The sequence below is a fragment of the Hoplias malabaricus genome, chromosome X2 (genome assembly GCF_029633855.1).
Source record: "Hoplias malabaricus isolate fHopMal1 chromosome X2, fHopMal1.hap1, whole genome shotgun sequence".
Classification (NCBI taxonomy): domain Eukaryota; kingdom Metazoa; phylum Chordata; class Actinopteri; order Characiformes; family Erythrinidae; genus Hoplias; species Hoplias malabaricus.
In genome coordinates, this window is record NC_089819.1 from 43,892,268 (window position 1) to 43,918,486 (window position 26,219).

Sequence of the window (26,219 nt, forward strand, 5' to 3'; positions counted from 1 at the left end):
TTTGCTATCTGAGATTGTCCCTTCATGCCCCAACCCCGCCACACAACTTCGTGACAGTTGAGGTAATCAAACCAGTGACTTTCTAGTCCCAAACCCTCTTCATTAATATCTAGACAATGAATAGTGAAAAGAAAAACAAAGAAACAAACAAACTCTGTGTGGTTTACGACAGCCCTCATGGTTATAGCAAGTGTCTTTTTTTATTACACGTTGTTAAACCAGACAAATACCAAATCCACAGTTACACAAATCGTAAAATATATCAGGATGCTATAACTGAATTGGTGCACATAATAGTTTGTGTGGACGCCTTCAGTCATTAGCTGAGAGGTGTTGGTGACGTGAGAGCGCCTCAGAGCGCGGGTTCGCGGGAGCGCGCGCGGATGCTGCACACGGTCAGTTTAGTTTACGTGAGTGGAGCCGAACTGAAGGTTTACCGCTCGTCGAAGGAAAGTGTGTGTCTTTCAGTGAGTAAAACACAGCCAGTGTGTGAGAAGGAGCTTTACTGCGCTGTTTGTGAGAAGAATGTGGCCAGACTGAAGGAATTTGAGAGAGAAAGAGAGAGACTGAAGAAGATTTAGAAGAAGAATACGTTCGTATGCTGCTCGGGTGTTCAGGTGGGTTTACTCACATTCTCTTACTATCAGAGAGAGAGATGTTGTCTTAGTGTAGACCTTTCCAGTAAACGTCGTTAATCATTCCCTGCGTTGTTTTTGTCTGTGTTTTTTTAAAGTTAATTTCAGCTTCCCCTCAAAATAGTGATGAAACTGTGTAGTTCCCTTTTCGTCTGAGCCTTTTTAGTTTTGCTTCAAGTTAACAACCCCTCTTCAGTCTTATTAAAGAACCCACACCTCACACTCTTTCACAAGGTTTGAGCGTTTTTATGTGCCCTAAAACATTTAAGCTAGTAGCTTACGTGTCATTTTTTACTCTCAAAATGAAACAAGGCTATCTTTGTTACTGTAACTTTTAAAAATGATATGCAAATGACTTTTGTTGTGATTGGTCGCCTCAGCTGCGTATGTCCCTTTCACCATAAAGTACACCTTATACGTAATAGATGAATAAATAGAGCTGAATTACTTGTCAATTCGTAGGAACCTGTAAATACATTTGGGATCCATTCAATTCACAAAAACATTCAGTTTAAAAGAACAGGCTGATTGTATAACGTTGTTTCCATATGCGCTGAAAGAGAACAGTGTGTTAAATGTTGCATTTCTTTATAATTTTCTGCATATTGCATTATTTATTTATTTCCTTATTTTTAGCCAGAGGCTGAGCTTCACACAAGACATATTTCAGCCTTCAGTCACTGATTACACCCCTAAATACTTATTGCTGTCAAATAAAAAAGACATATAAAGTGGCCTAGATGTACTACATGCATTCAGCTTCATTAAGTACACATACATCTAGGAATATGCAATGAATCTCTGTCTCTTGTCTCAAATTAGTTCTTTGCTGATCGCATGCAGCTCAAAGGACCTTTCCGCAAATAGAATCGGTTCCTTAGGTTTATGATGTATGAAATTTTGAATTTCTGAATTCGCCCGTTTTCAAAGACACATTTTCAAAGTGAAAACACTCAGCCAGGGCATTGTCTTCTTATTTATCTCATGATGTTCTCATGTTTAAAATACATTACATGGACACTGTAACAACCATTTTGTTATATATATGTCCTTCAGAATTAAACAATAATTTTTGTTTTTGTAAATGATCATTGTTTTATTTGGTTCTGTAGTGTGTTTAAATTAAAAAGCAGTATAAGTAGAAACTTCAGGGCTGCTGAACTTGCTTTATAATCTATGAAGCCGATGCAGTCCAGGTGAGCAATAGACCCACAATGAGACAACAAAACACAGTGCCTAGAAGAGAACAGCACAACATACACTAATACACCAGCTCGATATTTCTGAACATATTCATTATACATTATGTGCACAGTGATGTCTCATTTTTAATTTTACTAATCATCAGCCTTCTCCATCAGCCTACAGCATGCTAACTGTTGCACAGCTGAATTTAAATGTTCATATCCTGAGGTTCAAAAGATAAGTTTAAGTGTGTGAAAATGGTCGTCATTATGTTCTGAATGACACTGTACAGTAGTAATATTCAAAAAGCAGTTTGAACTGGTCAGTGGTCTACTGACTACATCCATAATATGCTCATTAAAGCGTGCTGTGGCATAGTGTGTTTTAATTATCACAATAAAATTTATTGGCACATTGGCCACCACTTGCATTTTTCGATACCTAGTTTTAATTTTCAGTTATAGTCTGTTGTAAAAGATTTAAACTGATACCAGACAAACCACTAAAAGAATGGAAAAATTCAGAGGTCCCGTTCATAAATACCTTGCTATTGCTCAAGTACTTTACTCATAGAGATCTCAGCATTTCTATCAGATGCTTGTAGTATCACACTTGTTTGGTTACCAGCTGCGTCTCTTGGAAAAGCTCAGATTGTAGCAGTTCTCCATGTATCACCAAGCCAAGGCAAGCTATGATCTCGCTGGTGCCAATAACTGTGGTCTGACTTCTGTCTAAACGAATATTTCCCTTGTTAGCTTCAACACAGGAAATGGGTATTTTAGTGAGTATGCAGGCTAGGGGAATCTGAGAAGAGGCCGCCTTATCTTCTGCGGTACACACCAAGCAAACTGAGTCTCAGTGAATGCTCCTCTGACACAAATTATGATACTCCTCACCAAACCGAGCAAATACATGCCTGAGATTTACAGGCTTCATACCCCATTTATCAAACACTGGGCATTTAGATGTGTCTTTATTCTAACATGCAGCTGCTTCAGGGAATCCAATTTTGTTTCATACTTTACTATGGAGATTTTAGAAGCTGTGTATGGATAATTGAGCGTGTGTCCACAAAGGTCCTGCCTAAAATTAGATAAACACTCTGGTAATAAGAGGCGTCTGCACACTTTTGGACATAAAGTATATAACCGCCTTAAGGGGCATTTCCAATGAAGTATTCTAGCATCAAAGCACATCTGCTCTAACAGAAACCATCACATGAAACCAGCTAAACAGAGCAGACAGTTATCAAGAATCAATGAAAATATACGTTTTGATGCAAATACCCCCTGTGGGAATTCAGTTAAGTTTTAATGTAGCCCATGGCACTATGGTTTGATGAGGTCTTTGAAGAGGCATCTGTTGTCCAATCCATTGTGGTTTTAGACTTCTGTAATTACCCCCGCTTCATGCCGCTGAAGTAACTAGGCTGCAGGAAAAAATGTGGTCAGGATGATTAATTTTGGTTGACTGTTTAGGTGGTTGTTTGTGTGGAGAGTAGTTAGAGTGGAACAGAATTCCCAGTGTGTGTTTATGGTGGATCTGTCAGCACAGACAGAGCTGTTGGATATGGCGCTCATGCACCGAAAATTGGAACAGGTTTGCTGCTTAACATTCCCTAGCACAATGCATGTCGTTACAACACAAGAAGGGAACGTTTGGCAGGGCGATAAGAAAGTTGCCGCCTGAAGGCCATATCTTGGGTATCTAGATCTGCTGCCAGGAATAAAAAAATGCAGTTAGTTTTACTTCAGAGGGGACAAAGACATACATGACAGTAAGTTTCAATGCTGGTAAATTGTATCCATTAATTATGTAGAAATGCTTTTGTACTGCTCCATTTCAAGTTTTGCTCTGACTCTGCTAGATAAGGACTTCTGTTGACATCTAAAGTTGAATAGAGCATATTGTTTCATAAATTCATGTTTGTTTTTCATTTAGAAGGGAAAGCCTCTGCCTCAAGGGGTTTGAGGCCTTAGGGGGTCAAAGACTCTCACTCTCAATTTCTGACCTGGCAGAAACACAGGCACCAAAATTATATAAGCAAGAGAATTTTAGAGTGTATTAATAGGTTTGATAGACTTTGATTAATTATTGCAAAGTAATTTTTGTTTACTTTTTTTGTATTATTTGTTTTTTTAACTATAATCTAGTGGAGATTACTCATAGCTTCTTGGAAAGGACAAGGAGGCACATGAACAGGTGTTAAAGACCGACAGCCAAGTGATAGATTCAGTTTGAGTGTTGAAAATAAGAGCCACTCTGTAAAGTAAATGAGAGCAAGATGGTGGTCACAATTTTCATATCTGTGCTTTTCCTCCTTTGTGTTTTCACTCGTCCTGCAAATACACAGTACTGTATACAGTAAAATGGTGTGGGTGTATGTGGGGGTGGGGGTTTATGTTGTACCTGCATATAGTTTTGTTGGTTGCTTTATTTTCTGTTTTAGAGCAACAGCCAGGATGCTGGTGTTGAGACACAAAACACAAGCCGGCAAACGTGCCGTGTAGTTTCATTACATCAGTGAGTTGATTGATTTCACAGTGCTATGGGTCCAGACAGAGAGCGGTCTGTTGCTAGAAACGACATTTGTACACTGATCTGTGGCCAGACTTGCTGTACACAAGGATTAGTTTTATATGACCGGTCCAGGATGAGAGCAGTGTGGAGCTTCAGAGGAGGCTTCCACTATGGCACGAAATTTTGTGGAAATCTGCTCAATCAGTTACTTCTGAAATCAGAGGTATTTATGGGAGTTTGTTCCCTTTTTCTGTGCACATCCTCTGCTTCCCTTCTATGTGGAGAGGTTTATATGCCTCTGACTAGGTGGCATGGGGATGGTGAACATATGGTTATGTGTAGCTGCCCCAGTGAATCCCATGTCATTCGTTTATTCATTTCTAAAACAAGTGTGTGTATAAAAGGTGCACATGGACTTTTGAACACCCATGATGTCCACGATGGGTTCCCCTTAAAGTATTAAAGTATCTACAAGCTTTTCTTTTGTATTAGAAGCAGATTGTACAGCGCTTTCAACATGGAGTTTGCCGGACCAGGTGTGAAAACAGTTAAACTTCTTCCTAAGGCTACTTTGTTAGGACATAGCTGTGTAGGATTGTAAATCTGTCTTTCTGTACAAAGAGCTGAATTTGGCTGAGGTAGAAACATGTGTCAGCATATTTGCTGCCTAATAATAGAGCTGCCCCTCTTCAAAGGCTTCCACACACACACACACACACACATACACACACACACACATTGCCTGTACCTTAACCAGCTCAGGAATGGTAAAATCCATATCTTTTAAAGAACCATTTGTGCCCTTTATTCATATCTCAGCTCAATTGAATTCTGGTGTATCATGATGTAAATGGTAGGCGTAATGATCAGTGATATCGGAATCGCATCATTATCTGAAGATAATTGTTTAGATTTGTCTAGTATTATATTTAAATTGATATTTTATTGTGCTTATTGTATTTTGGAAGAACACATTCTTATTCCAGGTATATGTAGTCTCAATATCTAAAGTGCATAAATATATTTGTTTGCATCGGCATCAGTAGATAAGGATATCAGATGTCTGAATTTGCCCAAAATTCTAATATTGATACATTCCCAGTAAATTGTAATAGTAATTGACTTATTTAAAGGTAGCATACATACCTGGCCAATTGGAGATCAATACCACATAAGCAATTTCATAGATGTAATTATTTGCCTATGCCATGCTGCCAATTAATAGCACAGTGATATTATATCAGTTTAAGTGACACAAGTAAGTGGATTTTAAGTGGTGTGTGTGTGTGTTATGTAAAGTTCCATAATGTGTTGTTTGGGACACAGCTTCACTCTCTAACATTAATGTTAATCAAATGCTGTTCCACATCATAATAAATTAAATATTTTACTGCCTTATCCACAGGAATCTAATATTTTGGGTGTGGTGGGCTTTGACTCAACAAATGTTCCCCATCAATATCAGCCTCACTCCTGTGCCCTGCACCTGCCTTTGCTTATTTTTGTGAGAAACTGAAGCACAATTTAATTAGTGGCCAATTTTCTGTATTTTTGAACATTGATGTTAATGTTGTATCTGGTGTTATAATGTTAAGCTACTAATTTAGAGATAGATGGTACTTCAGTAAATTAGAAAATTGTATGTGTATGTTATTATCATTTTTGGGGTGATATTTGACAGGTGGGGCAAGGAAATTCCCATTCGTCTGAAGTTTGAGAACCAGTGTTTTAACCCCAGTGAATTCGACATGCTTAAATGAAAGGTATTTAAAAATAAATGAATACTGTAGATGATGATCAAAGACTCAGACGTTTTGCATTAATGAATCCTTGATACAGAATGCACAATATATATTTGTGCAGTCATAGTAAAACGACAGTATTTCTTCAATTCTGTGTGTTTTTATGTAATTATCAGGGCCTAAATAACAAGTGTGTGGTTCACAAGAAAGTAAGGTAACATTCAGTAAACGGGTGGGGAAAATAAGTACACATTTCCTACTTTCATAACCATTAAAGGGGACACATTATAAAAAAAACCCTCACTTTTTGTGTGCTTTTGTATTTCCACTTGAGTTTCTACTGCTCCTATAAACACTCTTAAGACCAAAAAAAACCAAGATTTTTGGTGACAGGAATCATATGCTTCTACGAGTCATTTGGATGGCTCCCTTATAAGGAAATTTGCATAGGACCACCCTGTCACCACCTCTCAAGGGATGAGTGGGGGGTGGCCAACTACAGCGTATTTGCATAAAAGTGACAGAGCCCTTAAATGGCTCATTCTGAAAGGGACTGAAACTGGCAAGAATACAGCTGGTGAGATCTCTTTATGTGAGAGAGATTTTGTGCAAAGGACTTCATGAACATGTTTTCTATAGCCCATAGACCTATTCTAACTTGTTTAAAAAAGGGGTATAATATGTCCTCTTTAAGAAACTAAGAGGCAGCTCTTACTAATCATGGAGAAGTCCGAACATTTGGCAGTTGGGTGCTCAGGTGTGTATCCATATTATTCCAAGAAGTAAGGCCATCAGCCATGACTCAGAGAAGCAAATTTTGCTGCTCATCTGTCTGGGAAGGGACAGATTGTCTTAGGACTGTTGCCAGTTTTACCAAGGTGGGTGTCCTAGCAAATTAAGCCCAAGATCAGACCATTAAATGCTCAAAGATGTGAAGAAAAACCCAAGAGCTACATACTATGATTTGCAATTATAAGCATATTAACTGTGCATGGTTATGACAGCACATTAAGAAAAAGACTAAATAAACAGCAATATGGCAGCATGACTTGATACCTGGCAACGGCATGGTTTGAAAAAACTGCATCTGAACAAACCACAAAGGTTTTGGAATAAAATGCATTAGACTAATGAGAACAAGCTGGAGATATCTGATCATCATGTACAGCATTGAATGTGGCAAACACCATGCACACACCAAACCATCTGTCAAGAATGGAGATGGAGGTTGATTGAATGATTTAGGCTTGTTTTGCAGCTGCAGGAATTGGGGGAAACTTTTCTTTGAGACAACGGTGTACTCTATGCCACAATAGTCTTGTGACAAATGTGAAGCCATCTGTCTAGCAGCTTAAGTTGGGCAGACACTGGGTCATGCACCAGGGCAATCATTCCAAAACACAAGCGAATTGACATCTGGATAGCTGAGGGGGAAAAAAACAATCAAAAAAGACAAAGTCCAGGGCTGTGCATATAGGAATACTCTCAAACATCAATGAACTGAAGCAATGTTTTAAAGAGGAATGGGCCAGAATTTCTCCAGAGCCTGATAAGCTCTAAGGAAACCTTTATTTCATATTGTTTCTGTACGTTGCTGAATTAGAGAATGGGCTTATGTCTTCCCATTTGACACCTGAAACATGGTGACATATTAAAATGTATTTGGTTCACATTGTAATCTAAAGTTACATGTGTTTGTGTAAATTGAAGAAGGCTACTTTGTTTTTTTCCCATGACTTTAGGTGTTGTGGGTGTAGGTTGATGGTGGTTTTGAATCTTTGGTCTTAGTGGAGGAATTTTGTCTCTTGTAACCTGACTCTCCCTTGTTAAACACTTCCTTCCCCCTTGTGGGATGTTTCCACACACACACACAGTGTCAAATGGAATGAATTTTACTTTGAGGGAGTACCTTCCGGCTATCATTGATGTCTTCAGTTTCTCACACCTGCTCCACTGTTTGGGTTTAGACGCTCTGTGTGAGAAGCCACTGTTGCAGAAGCTCTGCTTTGGTCTGCTTGACTTTCCCACGCTTGTGTGACATGGCAGTCTGTTTGTATGGACATTTTACCTTAAACAGAGCAAAAAGAAACCTTGATGTCATAGAGAGAAGGGCAGACATGTCGACATACGGTCAGGGTGGATGTTTGTTTTATTTAACATTGTACATAAATATATAAACTTAATAAGGAGTATCAAGTCCTGTATGCATGTGAACTGAAAAAAAAATGAATGTAGGCACAATTACATAAAATATTTCTGGAAATTATATTTATATTTATCAAATCAAGGAGGCTTACATCAGTGTGGTGTTTCGCTATTATGTTGTTGTGTAGTCAGTGTTTTAAAGGTATTTTTAATATATATGATATATTCAGAATAGTTTTTGACAGTTTAACATGGCGGCTCCTTAAAATATAGTACAGATTTCACAGGTTATAACTGAAGATTTTAAATATGATGAATCTGCATGTGTCTATTTTCTTGAGCCCGTAATAACAGGCTGACACACGTTGCCACCTCATTTCATAATCCAACTCTTCTGTACCTTACCATTCCATGTGACTGTGATACCATATCATGTGGGGTGTGTGAGGCTGAGTCTCCTTAAGTTTAAATCTTAAGCCCATGACTATAACCATGCATCTGTAAGAGACCTCCAAACTGTGGTTTTGCATGTGTGACTACATTACTGCTGGGCTGTAACTGTAATGCAATGATCAACATCATGATACTACCATTATACACATACACATGCTGACTAGAAATGACTAGTGTTCTAGTATAAGTGTGTAAATAGTACAAAATATATAACTGAATAGGTGAGAAAAGAGGTGACTGATTTAAGGCCAGCTCTGTCACTAATGGACCCTGTGGATCTGTGAATCCATCTTTATGGCTTACACATTTCTGTTGTATTCTGGTGGCAAATAATTTCTTAAAGAGAAACAACAACTGTGTGTTGTCTATATGTCTGTATTAAAGGTTGGTAACATTGTACGTTTGAATTAACACCATACAATCGCAGTTTGTACACATGTTTACACCTTTAGGAAAGTTTGCAGAAGTTCAAAATCATTGTAGGAATTCCAAATTTAGGTTTTTACAACAACAAATTTGAAACACTATACTTGTCTATTTTAATTGTTAAAATAAGGCATGTTCTTCAATGAAATTATATACAGTGGAACCTCTACTTACGAACTTGATCCATTCCGTGACCCGTTTCGTAAGTAGAAAAGTTTGTTTCTCGAGTCAATTTTCCTCATTTAAAATAATGGAAAAGCAATTAATGCGTTCCAGCCCCACCCAGAAAGTCACCCTTTTTGCACTGATATATGTTTACAAAATCTTCAAATTAGTAAAAAAATACATGTAGCGTTACTAAAAATAAAAAGAAATACAGTGGTAACAGTAATAAAAAAGAAATAAAGTTTTAAGTTGTTACATATCGAAGACGTGACGACTGGCTGGAGGAGTAACACAGGCACTGGCTGTATGACGGGAGATGGGGGGTGGGTGGAATAACGGAGAGTAGGCGGGTGAATGTGGGGAGACGAAGCGTATATACTTAACACGAATTTGGATGTCTGCTATTTACACTAATGCTAAATTGCAAAAACTACAATTTGCTAATCTTAAACGCTAACTCAAGTCTGGGCACACTGGGAGACTCGCCTATTTTGGTCAGTGGCCATTTCCAGCCGTTGGCTCGGCGGAGGCTCGGGTTCGTTGGCTGGTTAAAGTGTCTGTTTCTTGAAACTAGAATGGTTCGTTGGTGGAGGTAAAAAATATTCAAATGCCCGGTTCATATCTTGGAAAGTTCGTTAGTATAGACGTTCGTTAGTAGAGGTTCCACTGTATCTTTATTTCTTTTGAAATGTGATAATTTGATCACAGCAGCTGTCTCAAGTGTTCCTGGGATAAATACATTTTCTTCATAGTTTTATGATTTTGCTAACAGTTAATCTGCAGTAATTCAGATGTTATTAGTCAAAGTAAAAATATTCATTCTTTCACTGTCTAACTGCTTATCCAGTTCAGGATCATGGCGTGTCCAGAGCCCACCCAGAATCACTGGGCGCAAAGTGGGAACACACCCTGGAGGGGGTGCCAGTCTTTCGCAGGGCGACCCACACGACTGTAGGAGGAAACTGGAGCACCCAGAGAAAACCCATGTGGACACAGGGAGAACACACCAAACTCACCCAGAGCAGCTCTCGAACCCACTACCAGTTGCGCAATATTTATTTTTAATATCTTTCCTTTTCTTATTGTATAGCTGAATGTGGAAAACTAACGTATGTGTAATGTATTACTTGGAAAGGGGCCATGTTTGTGTTTCTTAGATCAGTCTCTGAGTACTTGATTACCTGCCCACCCATCCCCACTTATGAAATAAACAAAGGGCAGGCTTCTAGGCATTGTGTCCTGTGAAGGCTATTGTTCTCTTAACATTCCACACATGCAGCATAAGCATTACACGTAGTGGAAGAAAGGACATGTGTCAAGTTATTAGACAGTTAATTAAGTGCATCTAGATTGCTGCTAAAACAAAAGATTTCCAACAGCCAATCAAAAGGTTGGTTTTGCCACCTCTCAACAGCTCAGCCTTTGTAGTTGTGGCCACCTTGCATTCTGCTTCCTATTGTTAGATGTCCTGGGCTATTTTAGATGTGTGGCATGGCTTGACCTGTCGTCATATTTAACATCTGGATATTGTGCAGCTGAGCGTTTTGAAGTTCCAGAATGTAGAGCAAAACGACAGTTGTTCTATAAACTCCTGTATAGTGTTTTTTAATGGTGTGTTAATTGTTTTGGAAATTAAACAATTTTGAGTGGTAATGAAAGTGCTAAATCAAAGCTAAAGAAATAAAAACAAATCTCTGTAGCACTGTACATGCAGGAATACTTTCTCTTTTCTTTAAATAATTTTGAGTAATTGCTTTGGCTACTGAATTGTGACTTGATAAAACAATTTTGCAGCAAGAGATTGCATTTAGTTTTATAAACACCATTATTGCATTAATACATGTATTAAATCTGCACATTATATATTTTATAGCTTTTGGGTGTTGGTGACCCTTTTGGCAATATGCTATTGCCTTAAGGGGCCATAAGTCATTAACTGAGCTGAATTTCATTTTATCCTAGTGGTTCAGAACATGAGAGCTTTGATGTTGCTGACAATTCTCACTTTAGAGCATTAACCTTATTGTTACCTTATTGAGTCATATGCTGATGATGATTCTGGTTGTACAAAGACATTCCATTCAAGTTCTTTTATGTCGTTTTTATATTTCTAACATAAAATTTTAAATCAGTTGTGATTACATCTGTTTAGTCAATATTGCATTAAGTAACAATGCTTTTAATCGAGGATGTTTTTAGGCTCCACTCCTGTCTGCATAGTTGGCAGTTCTTCACACTATTGTGTGATACATTTAAAAAAAAAAAACATCAGTTCAGTATAATGAGGACTAATTGTGAATGTGAGGGGGGGGGGGACACTTTACTGAAGACAGCCCTTGTCTTCCTTTTGAAAGCTTACTTGTGTAAAGATGAGAAATAACCCCTTTTAAAAGGAGTCACAAGGAGACACTAGGTTGAAGAGGAAGTCAAAATTCTAGAAATGGCCCATTGTAAATCTAAACATGTTGGACAGAAAACTTACAGGAGACACTATTTGGCCAAACGTTGTAGACACCCAAAGTATATCTGTAAATTATAAAATGGCTCTCTACTCTTTTGAGAAAGCTTTGCAGTATGTATTGCAACATTACTGTGAGGATTAGATTTTTTATTTAACCTTACAAATATTAATGAGAAGGCGGCACGATGGTGCAGCAGGTAGTGTCGCAGTCACACAGCTCCAGGGGCTTGGAGCTTGTGGGTTCGATTCCCACTCTGGGTGACTGTCTGTGAGGAGTTGGTGTGTTCTCCCTGTGTCTACTTGGGTTTCCTCCGGGTGCTCCGGTTTCCTTCCACAGTCCAAAAACACACGTTGGTAGGTGGATTGGCGACTCAAAAGTGTCCGTAGGTGTGAATGTGTGTCTCTGTGTTGCCCTGTGAAGGACTGGTGCCCCCAGTTAGTACAAACGCATTCTCCAAAGGATTGGTCCTTCATAACTTTGGAGAACACAGTTCCACTGGTCCAAACCCCATTTAAGGCTTTTTTCTGTTCTAGCTGACACTTGGCAGATAGCATTGTGAGCTTCAGGTCATAGTCAGCTGCTCCAGAATTTCCCATTTCACTTCCAATGATTTTATTTTGTGATTTTTCATCTGTTGGCGTCCTCATTGGGTTTACCTAAAAGCAGCTGAGCCAATAAATCTGTGTGGGGGGACTTGCACATTTGTGTAGATTGCTTGCTCAGTCTCAGTCAGTGAATCTTAATGCACATTTAGTTTCCCCCGGTGTTTTTTAAACATAGCGCTGCAACACTTACTGTGAACGTTAAATGTGCTCAGATCAAAACACTAATTTCCCAGTCTAAATAAATCATGGTTTTATGATTAACCATATAGTATCTATAGATAAAATATCAAAACTGCAGCTATATTAACAAAAAGTTAATAGTACAGTGTCAGATCTAACATTGTGCATTTAATAGCAGCAATATATATAATGTTAAAGGGTTGCAGAGTTCCCTGGGGTCTTAATTGAACATATGCAACAAGCTTTGGTCAAAATGCTACAAGAACCATAGCAACTTATCACTTTGTCTAAACAGCCCTGTTCAGAATGGCTGGTTGAAGTGTCTGTTTCTTGAAATGAGAATGAGGCGCTGTTTGCCCCAGCATGAGAACAGAGCAGTGTGATGTAAGCAAGATTGTACAGATTCTTTTTTTTTTTCTTGTCCATTGATCATTGGTCCATAACTGGCCCACTGAACTCTTCACTCTAGTATTCAGCAGTGTTGCATCGCTCCCAGAGGAGCACAGATCAGTGCTATGGAATAGCCAGAGTTGTTCTCTGGTCATGTGTCATCTCTTAATTGGGTGGTCTGTGTGGTTTGTTAGCAGACAGACACATTATCGATCCACATCTGAATAAGGTTTCCCAGCGCTCTCATTATATTATCCTCTGTTCCATTAATATGGGTGTAATGTTTCATAGGCTGATTTATCAGGAAGCTACTGTTGTAAATATATATTAAAATCTCAAATTAATAAACATGAGATGAGAGCCAGGATCCATCAGTGATGACATATCAATATCTGTCGTTATGCAGCTGTCTTTTCCAGCCCAGCATTATTAGACATAGCCCCCTGACACACACACACACACAAACTAATTATAATTATGGTCTGTTATGCCCCTCTTACATGACTCACTACTGTCTCTGTTTCAGAATTATAAACTGGGGCCAAAGCACCAGCACCATTAGCTTTCACCATGTGTAATAATCTGTATTGCCATCGTAAGCGATGACAGCTTTCTCATCTTGGACACAGTTCTCTTTTGTTTAGAGTAGCTCAACACAGAAAAGCTTATTCTTTTCTATAAATGTGCACAAATTTACACTGCCTTCACACGGCCAAGCTTGGACAAAATGCACTGTATAGCCAACATTTTGTGGAAACCTGATCATCCAACTTTAGTTGTAAAGTCAAGGCTATAAATAGCCTGGGACGGCTTTACAACAAGGGAGTGCAGATTCAGTGTTCCACAGCACAGGGGCAACCTAAAAGTTACATTGAACATGGTGAGCTTAAGTTCATGCACATCTGCTTGAGAACACCCCAGTGGAACATGTGGGTATCTGCAGCGGTGATAAAAGCTGTTCATGCTCATTTGAATGACTGTGTCCATAATATGTGCACCTTATACCAGTTGAATTTGTAAAGGATGTCTACAAACATTTGGACTTTTATTGAACATTATCATAACAGCATTAAAGAGAAGAAAAGGGATACATATAAAAAAAAGACAGCGCTTAAATAATGACAAATCATAACATTCCATTAAAAAAATGTCTTAGGTTTGATATAATACGCTTATCTTTAGAGGGGGAGCATATTGTATATTGTTTTGTACCACTGAGTTACACTAGGTTGTATAGTTGAAGTCCATAAAGCACTTTCTTGCAACAGCAAGAAGGCCCATTACCAATAAATCCTGATTAAAAGAGAATCCTCCAACAGACGCTCCCAAAACTAGAACTATATTAAGTGATATTAAAATATGCAGTGAGCGTTTAATTTCCAAACACATTCGTTTCCAAAATTCGTTTTTGATATACGGATAGGTCCATAAGCAATGCAGAAATGTGCCCCTATTTGTTTGACATTTAATACATAGATCTGACTTAGATGAGTCCATCTTTTTTCATTTGCTCAAGGGTGATTAATAATCTATGGATAATCTTAAGCTGCCTTTCTGCAAACTGGTTAGAGCTAAGGCTACAGTGAACACAAGCTAGTATTTCCTCCCACTTGTCATCCAAATTCGCCATGTCAAAGTCCATTTCCCATCCAATTCTGCTAGAGCTAGTATTCAGCGTGGTTTCTTTATTTAATATATTGTAACATTTTAGAAGTAAAATGCTTTTGTTTACGATCAGAGCTTATACATTTTTCAAATTTATCTAAACTATAGTAAGAGGTATGACTGAGTTGACATAATCGATAAAAAATCACATTGAGGGATATTTACGTCTTGTCTTAGCTCTTCAAAAGACATGAGGCCAGTTTCAAGCCATAGGTCCCCTATAGATAATATCCCCCTGTGTTCCCACTGTTTGAATGCAGGGTCAGTGATACCACATGTGGAAGAAAATACTTTCCCAAGTTTGTTGTTCTTAATATATGTTTTAAACTTAGTCCAAGTCGATAAGGTGTTTATTAGTATCTTGCGTTCCGTGTTCCCAATGTGTTTCCGCCATCCAACTTTTTCAAATGATAATAGACATGTTAGAGGCATACATATTTTTTTTGTGTATGGCACATTGCTGCAAATCTTCATGAGGACTGACCCTCACTCTTTTAAAATATTTATGTAATTTTCTTATAGGCCAGTCTAGAGGTACACATTGCCTATAGTGTATTCACACTTGAAATGTTCCTCACTGTGAAAGATAAACCCATCTATTCACAGAGGAATGGTTGTTTGGATATTACATTTAAGTACAGTAAATTGGCTTGGACATGCCAACTTAACATTTTTGCTGATATTATTAGTCAAAGAATGTATCATACGTTGGATAAGCATTCATCATTTACATCCCAAAGCAGGAGTGTGTGTGTCTGTGAGTGCTTAAAAATGCTTAAAAAGTATTCAGGACAAAAGCACGTGGAAGGCATGGGCAGTGGAGGGTTATCCTCTGGCATGTTTACACATGTGTGTGTGTGTGTGTTGAACATCAGGGAGAATGCACTCCTCACCTTGAAACAAGCTGTGACCAGCAGAGTTAAAACATGTTTGTACTCCCGAACAGAAGAGAGAATCAGAGAGACCTGGCAGGTTATATAAGGAGCTTAAAACAAAAATGGGTTTATGAATTTGTCTTAATGGTCTGACATTCTTTGCCTGATTTTTCTCAGAGGCTTTGGTACATCAAGGCCATTGACATAGCTTTATACCATTATGTGATGCTTAAGCTGTCAGAGAATACACCAAAATTAGACTGCATGCTCCACCAGCTCCGGATATTTAGCCCCGTCTTCTTTAAGAAAGCAGGATTGTACAGGCTTTATTATCTATTACTCTCTCTCTCTGTCTCTGTCTCTTACTTTGTCTATCTCTCTCTCTCTCTCTCTCTCTCTCTCTCTCTCTCTCTCTCTCTCTCTGTCCTGCTTGAAGAGGCTCTTCATTTCTGTGTTCATTTAATTGTTTCATTTCCTCTTTGCCCCTCCCCTCCCACAGTCCCAGTGAAAAGCCCTCATCAAAGTCATCCCGAGCCAACGTGTATACACACACTAGAATATGCATGTTGCACATGTTTACACAGGTTTAAGACATATAGAATAATGTATGGATTTTTCAATAACACATCATCTAAGTGTGCCTGCAGTGCTGTAGATTGTCAGTAGCCTCATCTGATTATATCTTGATATGTGCCCCTTTCAAAAGGGAGAAATATATATATTTATTTTATTTTGCACTGATTATATTAATCAAGATTTGTTATATTTTGTGTTAGTGCCTTGATTCTACAGGAAACTATATTGGTTTGGCTTAGATAAGTTGGTAATTTAATAGAATTTTTTTCTTTAATGTCCTTAAGCTCACACAGTTAAATCTAAATTGAATCCTCTGTCCCTGAGTGTGTGCGTGTGTGTGTACGTGTTCTACACATATTCTGTGATGTGTTTCTCTGTCCAAGAAATCATGTGGTGATGAAAGGCTGAGAGCCGATATGTATGAAAGGGGGGAAAAAAAGGGGGATGACTCATTTTAAAAGTCAGATAAAGCAATATAGGGGGCCTCTGTTTTCCAGCCAAGAAAAAATAAGTGCATAAAACTGCAGAAATTTGCTTTATGGGCTTCAAAAGTATTTGACCTGCTTCGCATGGTTTCTTTTGTTTGCCCAGACCTAGCTCTGTTCTTTCTTCTCATAGAGACAGACTATGAATATACACACAGATAAAACAGCATTCTTCTTGATGACTGTAATATTATCATAGTGTTTCTGCTTTGTGAAGATGTGTTGCATAACTCACTGCTATTTTTATTTCACGATTTGTGCTATGAATGGAATCTGCACTATTTAATTTATTTTTTCTTGCATCAAGTTCTTTTGGTTGCTTGTGCATGCTCTCTCTTTCTCTCACTCTTTCACTCTCTCTCCCGTAGCCTCTCTGCAGTGTTGTTAGGGAAATGAGTCATGGTTGCTAAGGAAATGGGACGGTGTGTGGTTAGGTTGTGTAGAAGACTCAGGCTGGCCTTGATACAAGTGTCTGCTCATAGAAAATGGCCGGTTCCATCTTCTGCTTTTGTGACTGCAATCAGTAACTCAGTTTTCTAAGGGCTGCGGTACACAGCTACGCCAGTAACTTATTGCTTAATCTATTGATTAGATGTTCATGTCATTGACCCCCTTTAGAATTTAAGAATTCAAGAAGTTAACCTTGTAACCATGTTTGTGTATAATATTTTTTAATATGCTAAATGTGTCATGCAGCCAAACGCATGGCATTTTTGTTTTGTTCCAAATATATCATCTGTAACAGACATGTTTTCACACAGCATAAACATGAGGAAAAAGTCCTGCTAACTTGTGGGCTGTGGCTTTTGAGCAGCAGGTCAGTGGTAGAGTGGAGATGGTTTCTAAAACTAACTGCATATTCATAGATCCATGCACTGAATACATTTAAAGCTTTGCGGTTTTATCTTAGTCATTCTTAAACTATTAGGGGATTTTTTTCTTTCCTGGAATAATTTCCATTAACTTTTTTTGAATGAATGTGAACTTTTAGTGGGACTTCAAGCCAAATCCCTGTATATTGAGATACATTTTCACCATGCTTCATAATAACACATTTTTAATTATTTTAATATTGAGAGTGGTGTCAGAGAAGCATGTCCATAGAAGCTATAAGCAAATTCCATTAGAATGTTTCCATCCATCTACAGTACAAAGTATAAACAAAGCCCTCTGGTAAATTGTAAATGCATTCACCATTTAGAGAGGAATAAACTTGTAGGCTAGAAAGACTAAGATTTTAAACCTGAATGGTCAATTTTATAATGCCACTAGTCCTCAAACATTATATAAAATCCATAATATATATAAAATATTTCACTATCACGTAATCAGATCGCTAGCTTATTGATGGCATCTTTTGTAACACTAAATTATGCTTTGATATATTTTGCTGTACTGAGGATAGTACAAAAGGGTGCAAATAGAGTAAAATCAGAGCTGGAACCAGTTAATTTGTTTTTAACATTTAATTATTTACATCATATTTACACTTTACATAGATGTGTTTTTCTATTATACAATGTTAGCTTTGTTAGTATTGAACAGTAGTTTTTTAGCAGCTACAAATAAAGGAACAGAAAGACATAGCATGCTGGAATAACTGAATATGTATCACATTCCATTAATCCAGTTAACATATTTACAGTAAATTACAAGAACATAAAAATCTGGTAAAAGTGAAAGCGTATCTGTTCTGATTTGAGTTTGAGGTGAAAAAAGGCTGCTTTTAACCATATTGTCCTTGGGGTGAAACCTGCACAGCCGCTCTCTTCTGCATCTGCTGACCAACCAGCCCATTCAGCATGTTCAAGCTTACATGGCAACATTTATTCCTCTCATTTGAGAGTGCCGAGCTGTTCAGTAATTGCAAGTTTAATTGGTAGTTCACAAAATCACTTGTATTTCAACAGCTGGACTTTACCATTATTGAGTAACAAACAGGGAATTCCCAAATATCATAAGTTCCAGTGTAGCAGCATCTACATGTGCATATAATTATGCAATAAGGTAGTTAAGCTAAAAGCTAGCTGTTCATATGTGTTTCACAAACATAGGGCTGGACAGTATGGCCAAAATGTATATCATTTTGGTCGTTACGATATAATTCCACTGTAAGTCCACTGAAAAATGTCCAACAAGAAACATGACATCACCATCAAACATAAACACATTGCCTTTGTTAATAGTCATATTAATTCATTCATTATCTGCAACCGCTTATCCAGTTCAGGGTCGCGGTGGGTCCAGAGCCTACCTAGAATCATTGGGCGCAAGGCGGGAATACACCCTGGAAGAGGGGCCAGTCCATCATAGGGCAACACAGACACTCGCACACTCACACCTACGGACAATTTTGAGTCGCCAATCCACCTACCAACGTGTGTTTTTTGGACTGTGGGAGGAAACCGGAGTACCCGGAGGAAACCCATGCAGACACAGGGAGAACACACCAAATCCTCACAGACAGTCACCCGGAGCGGGAATCGAACCCACTACTTCCAGGCCCCTGGAGCTGTGTGACTGCGACACTACCTGCTGTGCCACCTGCTGAACTGATGCGTGCCCTGTAATGAGTGTCAGTCAGTGACAGATGTCGTAAATAATGTATGTTTAAAAATCATGTCATTGTTATTGAAACATTTTATATTGCAATAGATATTGAATTATTGTCCAGGCCTACATCAGCACTGAACAAATATGAAGCGTTCTCTCCTTAGACCACCCTGTATCTCATCTTCTGCCTGCTAACATGGAAAGAAGATTTGTTGTCCTGTATCACCCGATGCTCGTGTATGCTATTTTCACAAGTGCAATGTGTTTATGCTACAGCTGTTTTTCAATACTGCATTGAATATTTTACAAATAACATCCTCGTGCTTGTGGTCAAAATTTCCACACACAATATTACTCGCAGCTTGCTTCACTTTATTCAGATTCTGCCTTTGGCATCTGTGGGTGATTGCACATGTCGAAACATGAGTTGATTAATCTGTGTAGTCTGGTTTTTCTTTTACCATGCAGATTATTTGTTAAAATTCTATTATTGTTTAACTGTAATTATTTGTTACAAACTTCAAACTACACTCAGTTATGTGTTTTATTTTTGTGTGCATACCTAGTAGGATGTATGTGGGGAAAAAAGTTAAATTAATACTATAGAATTTTTCCCTTTTATATATAGCACCACGGTAAATCCCTGATTTATTTGAGACGTGATGATTTTGCTCTGCCGGACGAGTGGGCAGATACTCCATGGCTCCCAAACAGAATATGCATCTCATTGGTCGTTGGTTTTATTAAACCAATCAACAGCCAGTGTTAGCTGTCCATCATTTAGTGCTGCTGCCAATGGAGTCACAGTCCTTCTCACAGTGGCTTTGCTGAGAGAATCGGGTCAGTGCTGAAAAAATATACACCTTAATTTAGTACTGTGTCTTGAAGAAAGTACATTTCATTTCTTCCTCAACACTTCTGTGATGACAATAGAGCTTACTGACTTTTAGAATCAGATCAGAGTAATTCTTTATACATAAAAATAACATTAGATAATTGCATGTAAGTTTAAAAATAATATAACATTTTTTATGAGCTGATTGTGAAGACACAATTTGTTTACTTTGTTCTTAAAAGCAAACAAAAAAAAAACATAAGCAGCAGCTTGGATTCAGGCAGTGTCTTACTTAATGCGAGATATTCAGTGTGAAGCAGATACACTGGGCTGATTTTAATAACTTTATAGTGTACTTGAAGTGTGCACCGTGTAACAGTACTATCTAGGAACGTATTGGATCAGGACTCAATATCAACAGACACTTAATATTAAAAGACTTGGACCAGGATGGGGCAAAAAGGCTTGATCAGGACATTGCTATTGGTCATTCATTCATTCATTCATTATCTGTAACTGCTTGTCCATTTCAGGGTCGCGGTGGGTCCGGAGCGTACCCGGAATCATTGGGCGCAAGGCATTAATACACCCTGGAGGGGGAGACAGTCCTCCACAGGGTGACACCACACACACACATACTTTTGAGTCGCCAATCCATGTACCATTGTGTGTCTTTTGGACTGTGGGAGGAACCCAGAGGAAACCCACAGGGACACCACACCAAACTCCTCACATACAGTCACCTGGAGTGGGACTTGAACCCACAACCTCCAGGTCCCTGGAGCTGTGTGACTGCGACACTGCCAGGTTAATGATTAACTGTCATAATGTTGCTGATCTCAAGGCTAGACTGGTTTTTGGAGATGTTTTGGTGACTTTGCCCAAATTCTAATTAAAAATATTTTGGTTTGAGTCCTTGTCTGTACCTGCTGGTTCATGCCGGACTGTTTAATCACATGAACAGCCATCGACTTTAGCTACCAAATGCAGCATTACCATATTAATCTACATCACTTGTCCCTAGGACTGGATTCATAAAGTTAACATGGTTTAAACAGAAATGAGTGCGCTGTCACCTGTGATGTTGGTCCCAACAATTGTACAAAATAAAGAAGATACATAACATTACATTGGTAGGAGTGGGCATAGATTTTAGGCCAGGTTTTGTTAGATTGGATAAAGAAAAAAACATTCTGATCCTAGCCTGAAAAAACATTCACTCACTATTTATGTGATGTGGTGGTAGATGTGCGTTTTTTTTTTCCTATTGGAAGTAGTTAATTGTGTATTATTTGCATGGTTGTCTCTTCTTAAAGGCTCTTTGTAATCTTTTAAGGCCAACATAAACTGTATGTTTTTGCCAATTTCTCTTGCCTTGCATTATTAAAGCAATTTCTGTTGCATTTATTATAAACAAGCACCTCATGGAATGAATTTCTAACTCGCATACATACACGCATGCAAACTCATGATTGTGGAGCCACTCAGTCATCTTTTGAAACTGCTCCTCATGGGGTTGCTAATTATTGGTTTGCATCGAAGACACTGTGCCCTTGTATTTATGCAAGATCTGTTAAAGTATGCATAGATGACAGAAATGTGCTTTACATGCCTTTACTAGCAGATGCACAACATAGTGAGCCTTCAACAGTGTAAACTTCATTCCAACAGGAAAAATGCAGCACTATTCCTAGTGTGTTTATATTATCAGTGTGTCTTCAAATATTTCTGTAAACCCAAAAATAATACTTCATGTGAGCTAATAGGTTTATAAATAAACCAAAGAAATAGATTCTGTGACAGCATTTCAGAGTGGGTTTACAGTAAGTATATTATTGTTTGTGATAGAGGTGGGGAAACCATCTGTCTCGTTTAGTCTCTCAAGATTTGGTTTTATTTTATAGAGCTTGGCTACATCTCTGGATTTGCTGAGAGGGGAAAGAGTGTATGTGATGACTAATGCACTGTTTTGGCACAGTCATTACAGCTAATAATCAACCTACAGTGCTCTATCTCACACACACACGCACACACACTGGAAAACGTACTCACATTTAGCAGGCAAAGTTACAGTGGCAGGTCTAGAGAGTAAGAGAAGACAAATGAGCTGTTGAATACCATATCCTTTCTTCTGTTCTCACGCCTACACACAAATGTGTGTGTGTGTGTGTGTGTGTTGAAAATCTCAAGGTTACTGGCTTTGGATGCTCTTGTGTGAGAGGGTGGAATTAAATGGTTGGTACAGGCAAAAGCGAGAGATGGAGTGGAAGAAAAAGTCTGAATTGTAGAAAATGAATGACAGGGTGATTCAACTAATGGACTTCCTGACTCTGGGCGTATAAGAGAAAAAAGTCTCTACTGTGATAAAGCCTCTTTATTAATTTTATGCCTCTTGCAAATTGGCTTTTTATTATTCTCTCTCTTGATAGTACCTGTAAACTTCAGCAAACACGCTTATCCACCCACACATACAAGTGGGGAATGCTTTGTTTCTTTTCTGGCAGATGGCCTTTAAAACCAGGGCAGTGAATTAGAATGGTTAGGGTTTGACATTTTCTCTATATAACAACCTAGTAAAAATGTCACAGATTTCCAGTGTTGTGGTATTACATAAAAAGAAATGCACAAAACAATGGAAAATCATTATAAATATGAAAAAAAACATGTACATTATAACATAACATATTTTAATGCCATCATTACTGAAAGTTGAACAGATTCTTTATCCACTCAGCATTTTTTTTATTATTATTATTTTTTTTTATATGATCCATGCTGATGTCTTAAACATCCTTTAACAATTAGCCTCTCTCTCTCTGGGTATGATGGCTCTCCTCTTCCCCAGTCAGTCCTTACTCTGCTAGCCAAAAAACCTATATATCAGTAATGGTCAGTTCTGGTCAGTGTTCTTTTTCTAAAGTGTTTTCTCAAGTTCTCTGTCTAGATGGGCTGTTTCTGCACTTACCAAATTGTGTAAAAAGTTGATTAAGATTTTCCATACGTCCCTGTGTGTGTCCTTGCATGCAAGATGCTAGCATTTATTTTTGTGTGTGGTGGTTGTGAGCTGTGTATTCTCCTGCCTGAACCCTCAAAGACCAGAATAAGTGTGTAAAAGTACTTGGACACACACCACTCGCTCTCTGCCTCCATCTACACGTTCTCACACTCACAAGGCTGAAACAGAGTAATTGAACACTAAGGCACCCAACCACTCACACAACGAGTGCTTTGAGATCGTGGAGGATGGGGGAGTTGAAAAGGGAGAGAAGCGAAGTGAAAAGGTGTGGACTTGATCTTTTTGGGCATTTGCAGACTGTGTCTAGCTCAACGCTGTTTGACAAATAGTTTGTGGACCTGCTTATTCAACCGTTCTTATTCTACAAGTCTGAGGTTCCAATATGGAGCTTGTCCCCACGTTTGCCACACTCACCGTGTCTACTGTTCTTGGAAATGTTTACTCTAGATGTTGGAACATTTCTGTAAGGATGTGATTGACTTCAGTTTCATGTGCATTTGTGAGGTCAGGTGCTGATACTGGGTGATTAGGTTTCAGACCACAATAAGAAATTCTGTAACACTACTCCACAGCCCTGTGCTGGGGGGTTAATTTCTCGTGCTCATTGTCATTGAACATAATGACCCAAAGCTCATTTGCAGCTTCTCTGGAACATATCCTTTCATTTCTTCTTTTCTTATGGAGATTATAAGCTCCAAATGTCAGTGTCAGACTAAGACTAAGTCCAAAAACACAGATTCCATCTGTAAACAGTTCCATACACCCATGCTTTAGCATTGCTTTTAACATCTTCTTATGTAGTGTTTAAGGTCTGGGATTGGGTCAAGTCTCAAGTGGAATGATTCATGTGGTTTCTTTCCACCTAAAGAGGCATTGCACTTCATGTTTTTTTTTGTAGCTTCTTGACTCTTTACTTTCGATATTAAAACATGTTTCCACCTCTTTGGATGCTTTGACCTAAACTCATTGAGTCACTACTCAAGGTGTGTCTCTTTACAGAGCACTTGTGATAGTCAGGTTAACTAAACCTAACATGGACCTAACTTTAGCACTGGCCTTAAAGGTGTTGCTCAGCATTTTTTAGCATACAGTTCATCTGTAAGGTTTTCCACTGATGCATAATCAAATACGGACAATTCATAATCCAAACTAAAAGCTATAGAATAATTCAGTAAATTATAATTATAACAAGAACCACAAAGAACACTAAAAATAGCACCCACTAGGATTCTGTGAACCAGGAATGTGAAAAGGGGCTGTATATTTCAAATGTAAAGGGTTTAATGATATATTTAATTATACAAAAGCCAAGGCCAAGGATAGGCAGCACATAAACAAACACAGACAAATCCATAGTCTAACGTCAATGAGTCAGCCAATTACTGCTGATGACAGACCATAATGACCAAATGAGTCTGTTGGTCCGCCAAAATACATTAGCTATAATCATAGACTTACACACGCAGCACACAAACACAGGGTAATCTGATCTCTGTGTGCTTTGAGGTTAATGGATGCATCTGGTCTGTAAATTTAGAACAGCTGATATTAAAATCATAAAGTTCTCAGTACTCTGGTCATTCAGTCAGTGGATCCTGGATCTTGATACTGCTCAAGTAAATGGGTGTATTTGCATGACTGTCTTTAGTAGGTGCTGGCTTATGGAGACCAATCCAAAGAACCAGAGACCAATCCAGATATTCAAAAACAGTAAAGGAATATATGAGTAGCAAATCTCTCTGGATTAGAAAGTTTAATTTAATAAAAACATTGCACGATTTTAAATGCAGGCTTTGTTGAGGTGATGATGTCATTGTTTAGCCTTGACTAAAAAGCTCTGGTCTGGTTATTGCTCCAACAGGCTGCTTTAAGTACTACTTTTGGCATTTGGGACCTGAAGGCATGATTGGGTGATTCCTCTGCTACTTCCTACACTGAAGTGGGAAAACTGCATACAAGATAACATATACACTGTCTTAATATATAGTGTAGCCGACAAAGTGGAGGGCAACAGGTGGACTACAATCTGTTAATGCATTTTTATAAGGATCTGTAAGGTAGGTAGAAAAGTAAATGTGTGGAAGCACAAGGTCAGAAATATATTTTAATTGAAAGAACGTATTTGTATTTCTCCATTTGCAAAGACTTTAGTCTGCAATGAATTATTGTTACAGTTCAAGAGGAAATTTTACTGAGCCAATTTGATGTACATGTTTTGGTTAAATATGGGCCTGTGTAATTTTAGAAGTCATGAATTGTCTGAAGAGATGAGTGGATATTTCCGGGATTAAAACAAATTTATAAAGCTTTCTGATTTGAGGGGAAAATTCTGCTCTAGCCAGTTCTTTCCCGGCTTCGGTAAACTCCATGATTTTACCTCATGTACCATATCAGAAACCATTTTTAGCATTTGCGGTTTCATTTATTTTCCTTTTGTAAATTGTTAACCTGTAGGTTATAGCAATACGAGTCATATTGAGCACTCAGTCAGAGGGCGGTGGTTGGTGCTGGAAGGTTTCTATTGTATTTATTTCCTAAGGATAACAGTGCTGTCTTTTTATGAGGGTGATGCTGACTTCCTGTAAAGGGTCTCTCTCTTTTTTTTCTCGTTTTCTCTTTCTCTTTCTCTCTTTCTCATATTTATTTTTATTTATTTATTTATTTATTTTTATTATTATTATTTTTTTTTACAGGGGGCTGTCACAATTACTTTATTTGGTTTCATCAAAACACATGTTGCTCAGTTGTAAGGAAAAACTGATTATATGATAAAAGTATAACGGGCCTGATTCTACCCAGATAATAAAATGTTAATGGCCTTTGCTAAAATATATGTTTAAAATAATATTTTATAGAAACAAAACTGCAATTTTATTCAGTTTAGTTTATTCTGCCCCCAACAATTCCTTTGTGCTGTTTATTATTATATATATGTATGTATATTTCTACAAGGCCATTTTTCATCCTCTGTTTATCATTTAGAATTGACTTTAAGAATAATATGTAAATGACATCTGTTCTCTTTGGTTGTCCTGCATTGTATCTAATTCATAAACTTGACTGAAACACTCATTATCATGAATAGCAAATAAATGTCTGGGTTTCACGATCTCACAAAGAGTAAATTTAAGATGGATAGTCTGCAGCCTGGTTTCCATGTATGGAATGGAAAGTGAATGGTATGTTTTCAAACTCTTACTTGTGTAAGGCGATAAATATATTTTTAAAATACTATACATTTAAAATGTATAATATAAAACACATATACCTGTCTATACTTATACCAATACATGCACTATTTTTAAA

The 26,219-nt window shown here is 38.0% G+C and overlaps 1 protein-coding gene across 5 annotated transcripts in view; it reads left to right on the plus strand.

Annotated features, from left to right (window-relative positions):
- The first annotated feature begins 391 nt into the window (after window positions 1–391).
- The window catches only part of LOC136676815 (adenylate cyclase type 2-like), a 66,056-nt gene continuing 40,228 nt past the window's right edge, over window positions 392–26,219 (plus strand). For all 5 annotated transcript variants that reach the window (XM_066654050.1, XM_066654051.1, XM_066654053.1 and 2 more), the window contains exon 1: window positions 392–617. The gene's annotated coding sequence lies outside the window, so the exon portion shown is untranslated. The remainder of the gene's footprint in view (window positions 618–26,219) is intronic.